We start from the raw sequence: 17,132 nt of genomic DNA, 5'->3' as shown, positions 1-17,132 counted from the left end.
CCCAGGGAACTTATACTTTAATAAGGGACTTTGAAAAACAAAATCCTTTTTTGGCCTTTTTATTTTCAATGCTCACTCTTTAATATATTTTTGTTTATTCTGAACATTTTCAAAAAATATTTCAGTTCATGAAATTAAGGTGAAACAACCTAATTTATATCTAAATCTATCAGTTCCCATTCTGTCCCTTTCTACATCTGTACTATTTATCAGCAAAATTCAAGACAAAACAGTAAATAGATATACAGACCATATCATACTTAAAATTATAAATATAAGTTATATATTATAACTTTTACTGCATCAGTCAATGCTTTCAACCCTCAAAATGACTATTAGTAATTTTAACTGACATATTAAATCAAAACATGACTGGTTGTAGGGTTCTTAGCCTCTACCCACATGAATAGAATTTTGGTGATTCCTTTACCAAATACAAATTTCGTAAATTATCAAGACAAATCTTTTACTGACCCTCTTAATAGCATTCATATATGTTCTAATTAACTACTTGCAGGAAAGGGAATATGTAGCTTTGGAGGTTGACAATATTTTTGATCATTTAAGAAGTCTCTGCTGTTTCAAGAATCTTTCTCCTGTGATTTCTGTAGGAATACTATTTTTAAAACAGAATTCTGCCTGGATAGTACCACTTTACTAGATATATACTTTATCAAGTACTGTGTATAAAATACTGTTATACACCTATGACTTTCCTATCCAGGTAAAACATTCCCCAGATCGTATAAAATAATTTTTAGAGAATTAATCATCCTGCTCCCCTTTTATTTAAAGTAATTTTAATTTTTTTCTGTTTTTAATTTATTTTCAGTCATGGAATATTGAGAGTCAATTACTGATGATAAGGTAGGTAAGACTGTATCACACCTATCCTTGTGTATTAATTAATGAGTGGGAAGTCACTGAATCTTTGGATGGCAGATACAGAGGTTTAATCTGTCATCAATGCAAAAGGATGTAGGAGATGGTGAAAGTCAGAAGACAATACTAACAGAATGAGTGACAGTGTGACAGAGTGAAAATATGGGGTGCTAGAGTTATACTGAAGGTAGATTTCATGTTATTAGGCAAATGATTAACTGTGGGAGAAGATTTTAATAGAAAGACTTAGTTAGAGTGACTTATGAGTATACAAGTAGCACTAACTAAATTTTGAGGATAATTACATCAAATTTAGGAACCAGATGAATTCAGATGGAAGCATGTGAAAACTGAGCTATCAGATACTTAGAAATATTCTGAAAGGAAATGTGAAATTTAAAAGGTGATCTTTAGAGAGTAGGTATGCTTAGACATTTATATTCCAGAATTCAAATGATTGGAATTGAGAAGTGATTTTTGATTCCAAGAGTATTTTTGTCAGTTCAGGCTGCTGTAACAAAACACCATAAACTGAGTGGCTTAAACAACAAGAATTCATTTCTCACAGTTATAGAGTCTGGAAAGTCCAAGATCAAAGTCAGAGCAGATTCAGTGTCTGGTCAGAGGTTGCTACCTGGTTTGCAGATGACAGTCTTTTATAAGGCTTTTCATAAAGGCACTAATCCCATCATGAGGGCTATGACTTCATGAACTAATTACCTCCCAAAGGCCCCACCTCCAAACACTCATGTGTGGAGTAGAGTTTCAATATATAAATTGGGGGGATGACAAATATGCAGTCCATAGCAAAAAGAAAGGATAAGATCACCAAGGGGAGCCAGTGAACAGGTAAAAAATTTGAAGAATATTTAAATTTAAGAAATGGGAGGAAGAAATGGGAAGAATATTTAAATGTAAGAAATGAAGAGATTAAGAAGTAATTATGAGACAGAAGGGAATGGGGCAGGACACAACCACTGAAGGAGTAACACAGCAATTGAGGATAGGATGTAAACTGGTTAGAACCAACTCAGCCCCAGGTGGCAGAAGATTCAACTTCCAGTAGACTTTGAGCCTCATGGCACAACCACAGGCCCCATGACAGTTCCCAAGCTCACCTTAAAAGACCCGAAAGTGGGCAGGAGGCCCTATTCCTGGAAATACCTGCCCCTTCTCCAACGCTGTTAGAATAATCTTTCCACTCATTAGCATATGAAATTACCCAGGCCATAGAAACTAACCATACCCGCACCTTGTGGCCACTCTCTGTTCTGAGTGACGTGGATGGCAATTCTGTCTAGGGAATGTGGATCTCCTAGGCCGCCCCTGTTGCCTTCTGAGGTGGCCTGCATTCTGTCTATGGAGTGTATATTTCCCTGAATAAATCTACTTTCACTTAACTATGGCCTGCTCTTGAGTTCTTTCCTGCTTGAGACAAAACCCTATTCTCTGGTAACAATTAGAGAAGTAGGATGAGCCCAGTATGATATGATTCACAGAAAATGACAGATTAAAAGAACACTGAGAATGGGAGAAATTTATCAAGATGGCAGAGTAGAAGGATGTGGAACTCACTTCCCTCCACCAAACACAGGTACTTGGGTGGGAAAGAAAGAAAAGCAATCAGTTACAGACCTATGCCCCTGAAAGGAAACTCAGAAGAAAAGGAAGACTACAGGGGTGAAGACCTGCCTTGAGAAGTGAGCAGTGAGAGCCACTGACTGGGCACTCCAGTCCCAGTCCTGGGTTCCTACACAAGGGAGACAAGACCCGTTGGCTGTTTGGAAGACTACTGAAAAAACAAAACAAACAAACAAACAAAAAAACAGGAGAGCTGTGAAAAACCTGGACACCAGTCTTGAGGAGCAAGTTCACACTGGCTTGCCCCTGAAGCAGGGCAGACAAGGCTGAGAAAAGACTGCTCTAGTAACTGCTGAGATTCCTGCCACTACCTTGGTTTGTGCCCCAGGCTTAGCCAAATGAATGTTCCAGCCCTGCTTAATCCATGTAATAGAGTGGAACTAGATCTAGGGCTCACAGGACTGGGGAGAAAACTGGACCCTGGGAGGCAGAGGCAACCTGGTCTTGGAATGGAGACAGAGTGGGGCAGCAGTAGCAACAGAAATTTGTTGCTTTTCTATTGACTAATAATGAGCTGTCAGAAAGAAAACGCAAAAAGAAAAAAAAAAAGTAAACCTATTTAAAATTACAGCAAAAAGAATAAAATTACTAGGAATAAACTTAATCAAGAAGGTGAGAGACCTATACTGTAAAACTACAAAACACTGATGAAAGAAACTGAAGATGACTCAAAGAAATGGAAAGATACCCTGTGATCTTTGATTGGAAGAATTAATATTGTTAAAATGGCCAACTACCCATAGCAATCTAGACATTTCATACAATTCCTATCAAAATAGCCATGATATTTTTCAGAGAACTAAAACAAATAACTAAAATTCTTACGGAACCACAGAAGACCCCAAATTACCAAAGAAACATTGAGAAAAAAGAATAAAGCTGGAGGTATCACCCTCCCAGACTTCAGACTATACTATAAAAGCTAAATTAAACAAAACAGCATGCTACTGGCACAAAACAGGCATAAAGATCAATGGAACAGAATGGAGAGCCCAGAAATAACCCATGGACCAATGCTCAATTAATCCACAACAAAGGAGGCACAAATATACAATGAAGAAAAGACAGTCTTTTCAATAAGTGAAGCTTGGAAAACTGGATCGCTACATGTAAAAGATAGCTACATGTAAAAGAACATTTCCTCACATCATATACAAAAATAAACTCAAAATGGATTAAAGTCCTAAATGTAAAATTGGAAACCATAAAACTCCTAGAAGAGAACATAAGCAGAAAACTCTTTGATATAAATTGTAACAATATTTTATTGGATGTGTCTCCCAAGGCAAACAAAATAAAAGGAAAAATAAACAAATGGAACCAAATTAAATTTAAAAGCTTTTGCACAGCAAAGGAAACCATAAATAAAATGAAAAGACAACCTACTGAATGGGAGAAAATGTTTGCAAATGATGTGACAGAAAAGGGATTAATATCCAACATATATAAACAATTCATACAATTCAACATCAAAAAAAAAAAAAAAAACCTATCAAAAAATGGGCTGAAGCCCTGAATAGACATTTTTCCAAAAAAGACATAAAGCTATCAGGCATATGAAAAAGATGATCAACATTGCTAAGTATTAGAGAAATGCAAGTCAAAACAACAATAAGATATAACCTGACACCTGTCAGAACGGCTTCCTCAAAAAGTCTACAGATAATACATACTGGCAAGGATGTGGAATAAAGGGAACTCTTGTACACTCAGTGGACTGGGAAATTGGTACAGCTGTTATGAGAAAACAGTATGGTGGTTTAAAAAAAAAAACAAACTAAAACTAGAGCCACCATATGAACCAGCAATCCCACTGCTGGGGTATATATTCAGAAAAAAACAAAAATATTAATTTGAAAAGATATATGCATCTGAATGATCATAGCAGCACTATTTATAAGAGCTAAGATATAGAAGCAAAACAAGAGTCCATCAAGAGTCAAATAGAGAAAGAAGATGTGGTACACACACACACACACACATACACACAATGGAAAATTACTAAGCCATAAAAAAGAATGTGATTCTGCCATTTGTAGCAACATGGATAGATCTATAGAACATTATGCTTAGCAAATTAAGTCAAATAGAGAAAGACAAATTGTGTATGATGTTACCTATAAGGGGAAAACAAACAAACAAACAAAAAACAAAAGAATGAATACACCAAAAGAGAAAGAGACTCAGATATAGAAAACAAACGTGGTTCTCACTGAGGAGAAAGAAAGGGGAAAGGAAAGATAAGGTATGTATGGGATTAAGATACAAACTATCTTGTATAAAACAGGTAAGCAACAAGGATATAGTGCACAGCACAGGGAATGACAGTCATTATTTTGTAATTATAATAACTTTAAATGGAATATAACCTGTAAAATATTGAATCACTATGCTATACACCTGAAACTAATATACTAAATCAACTATACTTCAATTAAAAAAATATAGAGAATGGAAATCATGCCCAGTATTAAAAGTTAAAATTAATATGTACCAGATCCTGTGCTAACTGCTTTACATACGTTATCTTAAAGTCCAGAATCTCCTTAGAAGGAATAGTAAGTCTCAGGCAGCTTAAGGAACTTATCCAAATGTTTATATCCAGAAATTGGCAAAACTGCATTTTAATTTCAGGCTTATGTGAATGTGGTTTAACCACTAAACTACACTCTCTTCATTACTGACTATAAGCTAAGACTGAGAATGAACAAGTAACAACGGTATTTGTTAACTAAACTGTGATCTTTTAAAGAGAAGTTTGAGAACATTTACCAGGATAGAAGCTTTGTCACAAAAAACTGAGATGTGATTGGTGACAGTGTGGAGAGCAACAAGAAATTCAGCACTGAAATAAAGAGACAGTTTAGTTTGATAGGTTACTGGAGTAGAATGAAGAACATTTTATACTGAATGCCTTTCTTTTAATGATTAGGGAAACTAGAAAACTGCTGTATTTTAACAGAATCATTTCACATTTGTGGTATAAGTGGTTGTATGGGTCACTGACTCAGAGATGAAAGCGGACACAATTCGATAGCAATTTATGCTCACTGATGCATCACTAGGAAATGACCTAAATTAGATAGCATTGTTAGAAGTAATTACGTACATGAGTTTAAAGAAAGTGAAATGTTAAAATACTAGATAGAAATCAAAAAGAATGACACTAATCTTGCAGAAAATAATACCTGTATTTGTTTAAGAAATATTAGTATCCACAAAACTTAGACTGTCCCGCTTCCTAGTACAGATATATAATTCATAAAAATCAGAAAAAAATACACATTCTTATAAAGAGACATAGGATGATGCCTCTTAAAACTTAAAAAAAAATAGACCTTGGATTTTATTTTTCTTCTTCCAGGACATCAGTAATTTTATAATAAACTGTGGTGTATTATAATAACATCATTCACAGCAGTCTGGCTAAGAGCCACTGTTGGGCACTAGTTAGTAGATTTGTATAAATGATACTTTGACTGAAGAGTCTAATTACTTTGACAGCATTATTTGAACTTCAAAAGAACTAAACCTATTAGAATATACGATAGGCCATTGGTGTGTTGTGCAACATTTCAATTGATATGGCCCTTAAAGACAGAAGGGAAATGTATTACTTATTAATATTTGTAATTTCATTTTTCAAATGCACAGCAGACAAGTAGTTTTTCATGCTCTAGTTAGCATCTAGTTAAAGCACACAGTCACCTATTCTAATACACTGAAAGAAATTTCTGACACAAATAATACATTTTTAAGTTAATAGTCGAATATAAACATATACATGAAACACATTAAATGGTGGTTTAAGAGCAGGTTAAGGGAAAGGGTATACACACACACCTACATACACACAAATACACACACACCCTTCGTCTAGGTGCAGTTATATAACCAAGTTAGCACTAATGGAATGAAAACAGAAATGACATATGCATTCACTTGAGGGCCTCACTTCTCACAGAAAATTTTTCTTTGGGTTTTCTATCCTTCTCCCAAATACACGGTCATGCAATTCTGATTATGTTGAAGAACACTATCATCCTGGGGAAACCAGAACAATATGAAAGAAGAGACATGGGTTCCTAAATGATCTCATCCAACATTACTGCTTTGGTAGCCTAGATCTGTCAAATTGTAGCAGAAGGGGTGGGGGGAATAATGACCTATTTTATTTAAGCCACTGCACTGTTCTAAACTGGATCAGAGCTCCAAGGGAACACATATGAAACGTATTTGCTCTGTCAATTACCGACACTAACATGATATTCACATGTAGGCTAAAACTCCTATACCACTACCTAACATCAGCAAAACATAACTGGAAAGTATTACTTACTGTGAGAAGTGTGCCATCTTTTTGGAAAGGACTAAAAATTATTAAATAGTAAAAATTATCTCAAATCTTCCATTTTCCTTTTTAACTATATAAATAAGAAAAATAAAATTATTTTGCATATTCCTTCAAGTTTTATCCCATTGGTAACCACTGTTAGTACTTTGATGTCTTCCCTCACCCAGGTCATAGAAATACATCTCTACATATAAACATAAAAACAGCATGAATAAATTCCTAATCCAGTACGTATAGATCTACATTAATTTTTTTGGAAATGTTGCTTAATATTTGATTTTCTTCCTCTACTATATTTATAGTCATTTACCATGATCATTTAAATTGTTGCCAACATTTTGCTATTATTATGTTTCAATAAATGACAGATAGGTATACATATATAAAAAAAAGTCTTTATAGACTAATGCTACTATTTCTGTAGCTAGAATTCTATAAGAATTCTGCCATGAAAAAAGAATAATTAATCCTAAAATCTTGTCTCTAAAATGTTGGACCCAAGTGACAGCCACATAAATAATATATTTGGAAGGCTGTCCTCCATTCTCCTACCACCAAATACTAGGTTTTCACCTTCAGAATGTAATTAACTAATTAAATAGTTCTTACAATTGGGTAAGATTAGATATACACACACATGGCACCCATAAGTGAAAAAAGCATAAGGAAAATAATTTAAATGTACAAGTTCACTGAGATAAAGGTGCTCACAGTTGGTATATGCTGTTAAGTATATGTGTTTGATATATACTTAACTTCCCATCAAAAAGCAAGCAATAATTACCTTTCCCTTTTTCACTTTTCAAAAGACATTTGGTTTAAATCTTCTTTTGTTCATATTGTTCCCTCTAGAAGCATCAGATGGTGTAATTTGGAGTTACACCATCACAGTAATTGAAATATGATTATATCCGAATTGCTTTCACAATACTAAGGCTGGAATTCAATTATTTCAGTTAACATGAGTAGAGGGGCACAATCACAAAAATAAATAATATATTCCCTGCTGTTCATGGCACTGAACCAAATACTACATAGATATGAAGCTAATACAAAGGACGTTAACTCTCAAAGATCCCCATTTGGAATTCTGTAATATAAAAATAAACATAAAATAGAAGAAGTTGATCTTGACTGAAAATAACTTTATATGTCTGTGATATATTTCTATTTTCCTTTTCTACTTTGTCTCTTTATTTACGATTGTGGGTGAGCTAAGTGGTTCTTTTTAGAAAAAATAAAAGAGAAATGACTAGAAAACACAATCTCCTACAGTAATTGAGAAACCTGAAGTGATATAAAGTGAATGGGGCTTCAAAAAAGGACACTTAGTGAGCGTGATTTTCCCAGGATCTGAATTACTAAAATGGGAAAACCTATATAAAAAAGAGCCAAGTGAAGATGTGTGCAATAAAAATGAAATACACAGAGTGTATCGCCAGAGAAATCAGAACAATAATAAATAAATATCCCGTGAAATGCAGGCTTTGTCATTCAGACATCACAAGCCTTTATACCAAGTGGCAAATTCTTTAAAAGAAATAGAAGCAAATCACAAGTAGAGGGTATTGTTCAATTTAAAAATTTATAAGATCCGTGATTCCTCACACAAAAGTAATACAGTGCAGAACAACACCACATTACCATTCCACCCTCATGCTATGCCTGAGGAGTACATTACTGGTAGGAAGACAGTTTTCAAATGATGTCGGAGAGATGTATAGAGCAAATGTGCATACAACATTTCCAGTCGTGCTTGTTTAATTAGATGCCAGTAACAGCAGCAAACAATAGTAAAAGAAGCATGGAAATAGAGTGTTAATGAGATTCAAATAAATCAGATATCACTGTTGGGCTGCAGATAAAAGATAAGCCCCAGTATACCTGCATTTTAATCAGCCTGATCACAGTTTTGATGAATGTGCCAAAGGGACTGTTCTCTGCTCTGTTTTCACAGAGTGAAAGGCAACAAAGGGAGCAGTTTTGATTCTCACACATTCTGACAGATGAGTCACATGGGATTAATGCTGGAATTCATTAAAGCTAGAATCCTAGCTGAGGATCATATTGCATTTGATATATGTATTACCATTTTATAAATGTGATACTTAGGAGCCTGGTTAGCTAATTAACTGATTTTGGCAACTGGGCAGAACCTGATTGTGTGTGTGTGTGTGTGTGTGTGTACGATATGCATAAATAAATGCATAACACATACATAAACAAACAAATAACACAATGCATGCCACTTTTCCAAGGAAAATATTCTGAATTACACACAACAAAAAATCAATTTTGTTGCCATTGGATAAAAGCGAGAAATTCCAAATACAGTCGTTCTTATGATCTAACCATGCATTAGCTAAGGGTCTAGAATTACAAAGTTCACTAAGTAGAAAAATTATTTTATTAGGTAAATATTTACTAATGAATTAACTACTTAAAAATGAATCTCCAACTAAATATTCATCTCTTAACATTAGAATTTATTCCAGCTGGATGTTGCCTGTCAATCTTTTACTGAATCTCAGATGTACAAAACACGTGAAATTATAGTGCAGATATAAAAGAAAATGAGAGCAACTTTACACTATAGATCTTGACAAAAATGCAAAATTTCTTGAGGTTGATGAGATTGTTGTGGGAGGACTGCCCACATCATCTATAAGGAATTGACAAAGAAGTGTTTTAAAGAATCAAAATGGGTAAATATTTGAAGTAGTTTATTTGACAACAATGTTCAACACTTCAAAAGAAAACGGTTTGAGGATCAGAAGATCTAAACCTTTGAAAAAGTGTTAAAGATCCTGAAATGTTTTTCTAAGTAACAGTTTCCTGAACAGGCTACAGAAGTGAAGATGAAGCAAGAGATGCTGTATCATATCACCACAAATACCTTTAGAAATAAAATTTAATCACTAACTTAATCCTTGATTCATGATTGTCCTAATTACTGGGTCATAAGTGTAATTATAAACGAAATTTTTGCTCAACATATGCAAAAATTTTTTTTAATAAATTAAGCTGTATTTTAAAGATAATATTCCAAACACACTTTTTTTTCATAATTTACTATGAATTTACTCATTCTTTACATGGATTCTCCTTAAATCATTTAAGAATCTGTTTGCCATTAGATAACAAATTCTATCTGTGCTTGTGGTAGTGTAAGTTTAGATCATTGTTTGAACTTATCTGATTGACTGCTTTAGGTTAAAATGTCAACTGTTTTGTTAGGCTAGGCATGAATAAGACACAGCTGCCCTACAGAAGTTCACAGTTTACTATTCATGACAAAAATTCATGATGACAGTAACAACAATCCATCGTGATAAGTAGAATGAATGTTGTAAATTCAAATGTGAAGGAAAGTAGATAATGTGGTATTCTGGCACACAGAAAACCACATTGATACTATTTGATACAAAAGCACATAAAGTTGTATTCTTTTATCTGTATCTGCTTTTCTTCATTGTGAAGATTAATTTCATACAGATATGAGTAAAAGTCCTTATATATGTATGTATTAGTTTACATCATCTATGTTGTGCCATATTTTAAGTCCATCTTTTCTCTCTTTGTATATGTAATTTACTGCTAAAATATCTCACAACATTAAATCAGCTTTGAGAATTTAAAAGGACATCATAACTGCAATTCTGAAAGATTCCCGGATCAGAAGAGCTGTGTGAAAACATGCACTTGGTTAGAGAACGATAAAAGGAAGAAAAGTATATAAAAATGTTAAAATTTTTAGGTATAGACAGTTGCTTTCAAAATCTAATGTGAAGCTTTGGAAAATCTTGTTTTTTTAAGATAGAAATTTAGCTTCTCATTTTAGGGTTGAACACACCATGAAATAAAACAAATAAAAACAATGAAACATAAGGAAAGGGATGTCTATCAGCAAGAGCAAGCACATGGTTGAAGATATCCATGGAATAGTGAACCTAGGCTGAAAGCTGGCTTCATGGTTTTTGACCTGTTCAGTCAAACATGGCCCCATGTCTAGAGGGGCCCTATGCTTGGTTTAGGGCTCTACTGCTTGTGCCTTAAAATTCTTTCTCATTTTAAACAATACAGTATCACACTGCATTGGACCCTGCAAATTATGTGTAAGGCAAAAATGTGTTATAGTGCTTTCAAAAAAAAAAAAAAAATCAGGGCCTAAAGTAAAACAGTGGTAATTTTTAAGAATTAGGTTAACAACTTTAAAGTTTATGCTTAAAAGTACTACAATCTTCATAACCTTCTTCACATGAGTTATTCTCTCTGAAAATGGGGATGTTTTCAAAGTTCTCACTCCTTTTCTAGCAGAAGTACAATTGGGCATATAAGATTCAAAAACACACAAGCAGATCTGCTCATTGACGAGGTATTCCTTGGTCCCCGTATAAGTACACAGATGAGAGTCTAAAATATTTTGATTTCAGACCTCCTTTATACTCTTAACAAGTATACTCTAAAACTCTCAGAGTTTTGTTTTTGTGGGCTATATCTAAACATATTACTCTTTAATAACTTAAACTGAAAGAATTTTAAATACAAATTAGTTCATGGAAAATAACAAAAATACACAATGTGCTAGCAAAAGTAGCATTTTATAAAAAATAAATATACACCTTCAAAACAAAAATGGGATTTCTGGTTACTGGTATAGGATGTAGAGTTGGAAAAAGTGTCATTCACACCCTTACAACAGCATCAACAAAACCCAGACTAAATTGAAATGACATTTTTAATCAATTAATTACAGAGCAGAGCAACCAAATAGCCCCAAATTTAACAAGAGACAAGTGTATGCAAAAAGAAAGGTGATATAAGTACTCACTGGGATAACTGCAATCACACATCAGTAAGAAGTTTGTAAAATGCAAGTTCCAGAAAACAGTGTGAAGTTCTTTGGGGCTGCAAAAAATGAGAGACAGCCACCTATTTGGAAGCTTTCTCTCTCTGTGACCACTGGGCACATAAAAATTTAGGATGAGCCCTACAAAACTTTTTGTTTTGGCAACCTGGGGGAGAGGAAGAAAAGCTGTGAAGGATGGGCACAAATCTCTGTCTGAATGTTTCACTATATCCATTATAGCACAGAAGAATTAATAAGTTGGGAGAAGACCATTGCTGAAAACCCAGTGCTGATGGGAGAAGGAAACAGGATAAAACCATAATCCTGAGGAAGACACAAGAGAATGAACAGGATCCAAACTACAGCACAGGGGGGATGGAACTGTAAAAGTGACACTCACAAGACCCAGGGTCACTGCAACTGTGAAAGACTGAAGCTTATTCAGACCAAAAAAAAAAAGAAAGAAAGAAAGAAAGAAAAGCTCCTCTCTCTCCCCCCATTTCCAATACTCTGTATCACCAAGCTAACAAGTTTCCACTATTAAGTGGCTGCTGGGAGAGGGATCAGAAAGAAATAAGCACAAAGACCTAAAGCTGAAAGGTCCAACAGGCATTATTCCGGCAAACCAATCCCTACTATAAATACATGTATGGTGCAGGAATTTCAAGTGCATGGTGCACAATCTTAGAAACACAATAAAAAAATCTCAGAGTCAGTCCAACTGCTGGCTAGATTAATGCATATCCCAGTAGTAAGGCCTAGCAGAAAGAAATTGATGTCCATTCCAGGTAGAAAATCTATTTACCTTCTTTTTACTGTCCTACTGAAGTTTCACCTTTTGACAAAAATTGTAAAACATATTAAAAAGCAAGAAAAAAAAACACAGTATTAAGATACAAAGCTATCTCATCAGTACCACATTCAGATATGAGAGATGCTGGAACCCTCTGAAAACAAATTAAAATAACTGCAACTAACTTGCTTAAAAAAGGTTGAAAACACGCAAAATCAAATGAAAGATGAAACCTATAAGAATAGTTCAAATATAAATGCTAGAAATAAAAGCCATTGTATCAGAAGTAAATAATGCCTTTGGTAGACTTTTCAGAAGATTCCAAACAGTTGAAGAATTAATAAACTTAGAAATTAGTTATTTGGAATAAAAGCAAACAATGACACAAAGAAGGAAAAAAGCAGCAAAAAAAATAAAGAACAGAGCATCCAAGAACTGTAGCACATGTAATAGTCTAATGTAGAAAATACTGAAATTTCAGAAGTAAAAGGGGGAGCAACTATGGCAGAAAAATATATTTGAAGAAATGGTCATGCTTTTTTCAAAACTTAACGACAGACACCAAAACTAAGAATGCAGAAAGCTCAGAGAACTCCAAACTATATAAATATCAAATCTTCACACACAAAAACATACAAACCTAGGTGTATCATATCTAAATATTGAACAGAAAACTATGAAAAAATTTTAAAAGACTTATTACAGATGCAGGAACAAAGATAAGAATTATAGCAAATCTTGAAAAATAAAATAAAAAACCATGAAAGGCAGAAATCAATGGAAGAGCAGCTTTAAAGTGTTGAGAGAACAATAAACAAACAAGAGGAAAAAATAACAAAAACTAACAACCCAAAATTCTATATAGGCATATCTTGTTTTATTGCTGTTTGCTTTATTGTGCTTCACAGATACTCTGTTTTTTTTTTTTACAAATTGATGGTTTGTGAACCCTGTATAGAGCAAGGTTGTAAGTGCCATTTCCCCACAGCATTTGCTCACTTCATATCTCTGTCACATTTTGGTAATTTTCACAATATTTGAAACTTTTTCATTATTATTTTTATTATTAGTGATCTGTGGTAAGTAATCTTTGATGTTACTACTAAGACACGCTGCAGTCTCACATTATAGTTAGCATTTTTTAACAAAGTATTCTTTATTAAGATACATACATTATTTTTAGACATAATGCTATTTAACACTTAATTGACTATAGTATAGTGCAAACGTAACTTTTATTTGCACTGGGAAACCAAAAACTGTATGCAACTTGCTTTATTGTGATACTCACCTTATCGCAGTAGTCTGGGACTAAAACTTGCACTATCTCTGAGGTATGCCCATATATAGTGAAGTTCGTGAAAAATGGAGGAAAAAGCCTCTCAGGTCAAAATCAAAATCAAACAAACAAAAGCAACTGGGGAATTCAGTACCAGTTGTATCAGTTTTCTGCTACTATGTAACAAGTTATGACAAATGTAGTGGCTTAAAAGAACACAAATTTGTTTTCTTACAGTTTCCATGGCTCTGTCATTTGGTTCTGCATGGCTGAGGCTGTGCACAGGGTCTCACACAGCTGAAATCAGTATCTTGACTAGCGGTGCAATCTCACTGGAGGGGTCTTACCCTCTTCTAAGCTCTTTCACATTACTGAATGACTTCACTTCCTTGCTGCTGCAGGACTGAGGTCCTCATTTTCTTGTGTGGCTGCTGATTAGGGGCTATTCTCAATTCCTAGAAAATGCCCATCATTCCTCTGCTACATGGCCTTTCCAGAGCAATGTAGCTTGCTCTTCCAAGGCCAGAAAAAGAATATCTCTGTGACTTTGAATCTCTGACTACCTGTTTATGACTTCTGGAACAGATTTAAAGGGCTCCTGTGATTAAGACAGGCCCATTCAGATAATCTCCATCTTGGTAAATCAAAGACATGATTGGTAAACCTCAATTACAACTGCAGAGTTCCTTTTTCCATGTCATAGAACACGATCTCTAGAAGATACCCTCTCATATTCACAGGTTCCACCCACATTCCAGGGGAGAGAATTATGCACTGTGTATACTCCAGGTGGTGGGAATCAAAGTCACATGTTAGTATCTCCACTGACCTCATCATAGACTTTCAATATTGGGAAGCTATCAAGCTAAGATGGTGGTAAAATGTATTCCAAAATTCTAATGTGACCTTGACAATTCGAATTTTATCTCAAAATAAATATTATCAGTTTACTTACTTGAAGTGGCAGACCCAATTTGTTCTTCTGCAAGAAAGTATTTGCCTAATAACAACTTTGCATAGTTTATCAGTTGCTCTTTCAAGTAAAATGGTACAAAAAATAGAGGCTATTTTGGCTTGTAACCCAATCAACTGATACATTTTTTCTTCTTGAGAACCATTATACTTCAGTACCTAACAGAAATTCTAAATGTGTACACCATATTTTGTCACACAGACACGTGTATAAACTTTCAGGTGCTGAGATTTAATAATACATCTGACTACTTCATCACATGCTGTGGGAAAATGGCACTTACAACCTTGCTCTATACAGGGTTGTCACAAACCTTCAATTTGTAAAATACAGAGTATCTGTGAAGCACTTTAGTTGAAACTCACTTTTTTAATTTGTACTTTATGACAGCAGAAAGTATACTGATTGCTAGTGCAGTTTAGTGCATTATTTAATCTATGCTAAGATACCAGCAATTATTTTCTTTTATTGCTTTTGTACCATCAGTGCAAATTTCAACAGACTTAAAAAATGCAAATAATGCCTTAATATTCCTAAGAGAAAAATTCTGAACTTGCAGCTCCTGAAAAGATTCCAGAGACCCCATAAGTTTGCAGACCACATTTAAAGAGCCACAGCTTGGTTTTATGAATAAATTAAATATGAACAGGCCATACCCTCTGAGAAAGGGGTTTCTATATTAACCTTCTATAGTAGGACTACACATCTTAGTTTGCCAGGCATCACCTGTTTATATATCTGTTAACCCACCATGTTTATAAGGAGACTTTTATTCTTCAAAGTGCCCTGATACAGAAAATAAACCTTATGCTCATCTCATGATCTACAGCAGACATTATTTATGTGTATATAAACATGGTATAAAGCACATAATCTGCAGCACTGACACAAGAGAGCATCCTCTATAACTCATTTTTTCTTACAGGGAAAAATGTATGTGTTTGTTCCCAAGTAAAAGTTTATCTTGGATTACAACAGATTATAAGCATATACCTCAAATTTAAAGACCAAGGGTGCAGACCTGAGATCACTGGCTGGCTGCTGCATCATTTGCAGGTTCTGAAAATCTATGTATCCATCATACATTTTTTGGAAACTGAATATATTTTTCAAATTAAGTACCATTATTTTTTAAATACCATAATTTATCATTTTAAGATATACTTTTATTCCTTAGCTAAGAAAAATTACTTCCAATTAAGCATGAGCTGCCATTAATTGTAAGACAAAGTCCATTTTCACTGAGAGATGTTAAAAGCGGGAAAATGTTTCTCTTCACACTGATGAAATGCCACCATATAATACTGCTGCTCTGTATATAGCAACAGATAAATAAACTGGCATTACTGAATCGCAAGATTACGCTTCACACATGTCCTTACATTGATGCTAAACATGTATCACTGTATCAACTGCCCTGTGGAAGTCCTCATAATCTCTTCTAAGGAGATCATAATTTAACAAGTTTAAATGTTGTGCAATATCTTTCAACTTTTTTTTTTTTACCATTTTTAGATCACATATGTTTCTAATTTTAAAATCCTTTTGTGTGTACGGTAATTTCTGAATTTGAAATTTTGTAGAAGTGATTTAATTATAATTGTTTCGTCTATTTACTTTCATCCTACTGATTTATAGTGAAAGTACTATGGTTCCAGAATTTTTCTCAAAAATAATTCACTCATTTGATTAATAAATATTTATTTAATAATCCATTCAAGGAACAAAATAGGAACAAAATTGAAATAATTATACAATTAATGCTTCTACAGAAAGCTCACTTTAACAACTCAGTATCTCTTCTTAATTTAAATTAGAAGGCAAAAACTTGGGTCTCAAGCACAGTATCAAGCTTGAGTTTAAAACAAATAATTTTTTTAAATTACAAAGCCTTTAATGCATCTCTTAAATTTAGCCAGAGATTTGAAAGGGAAGCTTTATCTCTTCTTGGGATATAGTTTCATTTGTGTCATTAAAAATGAAAGAGTTTTCATTCTTCTATGAAATACAGATGTACACACATTTGTCCATTATTGCTGTTGTTGGGCTTGCAGCATCACAGCACCTTCTGCAGTTACCCAGAGGGGACTTATTTGCTATCCAGGTCCAGGACCCTAGCACATTCCAGCACAAATGTTAGCATCCCTGAGAGGTCTTCCTCCACCATGAGTTAGGGCAGTAAACCACAGGGAAAGGAGATTAACTTCTCCATTCCCAGTAGAGAGCCCACATTTTTATTTTGCATTGGGCCCCATACATTATACGGCCTGCCTTGGGAATAACTTTTCATACGTTCATTATCTTGATTGTGGCAATGTTTTCATGGGTGTATTCTTGTCAAAACTTACCAAATTATAGACT

Source organism: Camelus dromedarius, chromosome 10 (assembly GCF_036321535.1).
Source record: "Camelus dromedarius isolate mCamDro1 chromosome 10, mCamDro1.pat, whole genome shotgun sequence".
Taxonomy (NCBI): Eukaryota; Metazoa; Chordata; class Mammalia; order Artiodactyla; family Camelidae; genus Camelus; species Camelus dromedarius.
Note: the sequence above shows the minus strand (reverse complement) of the source record.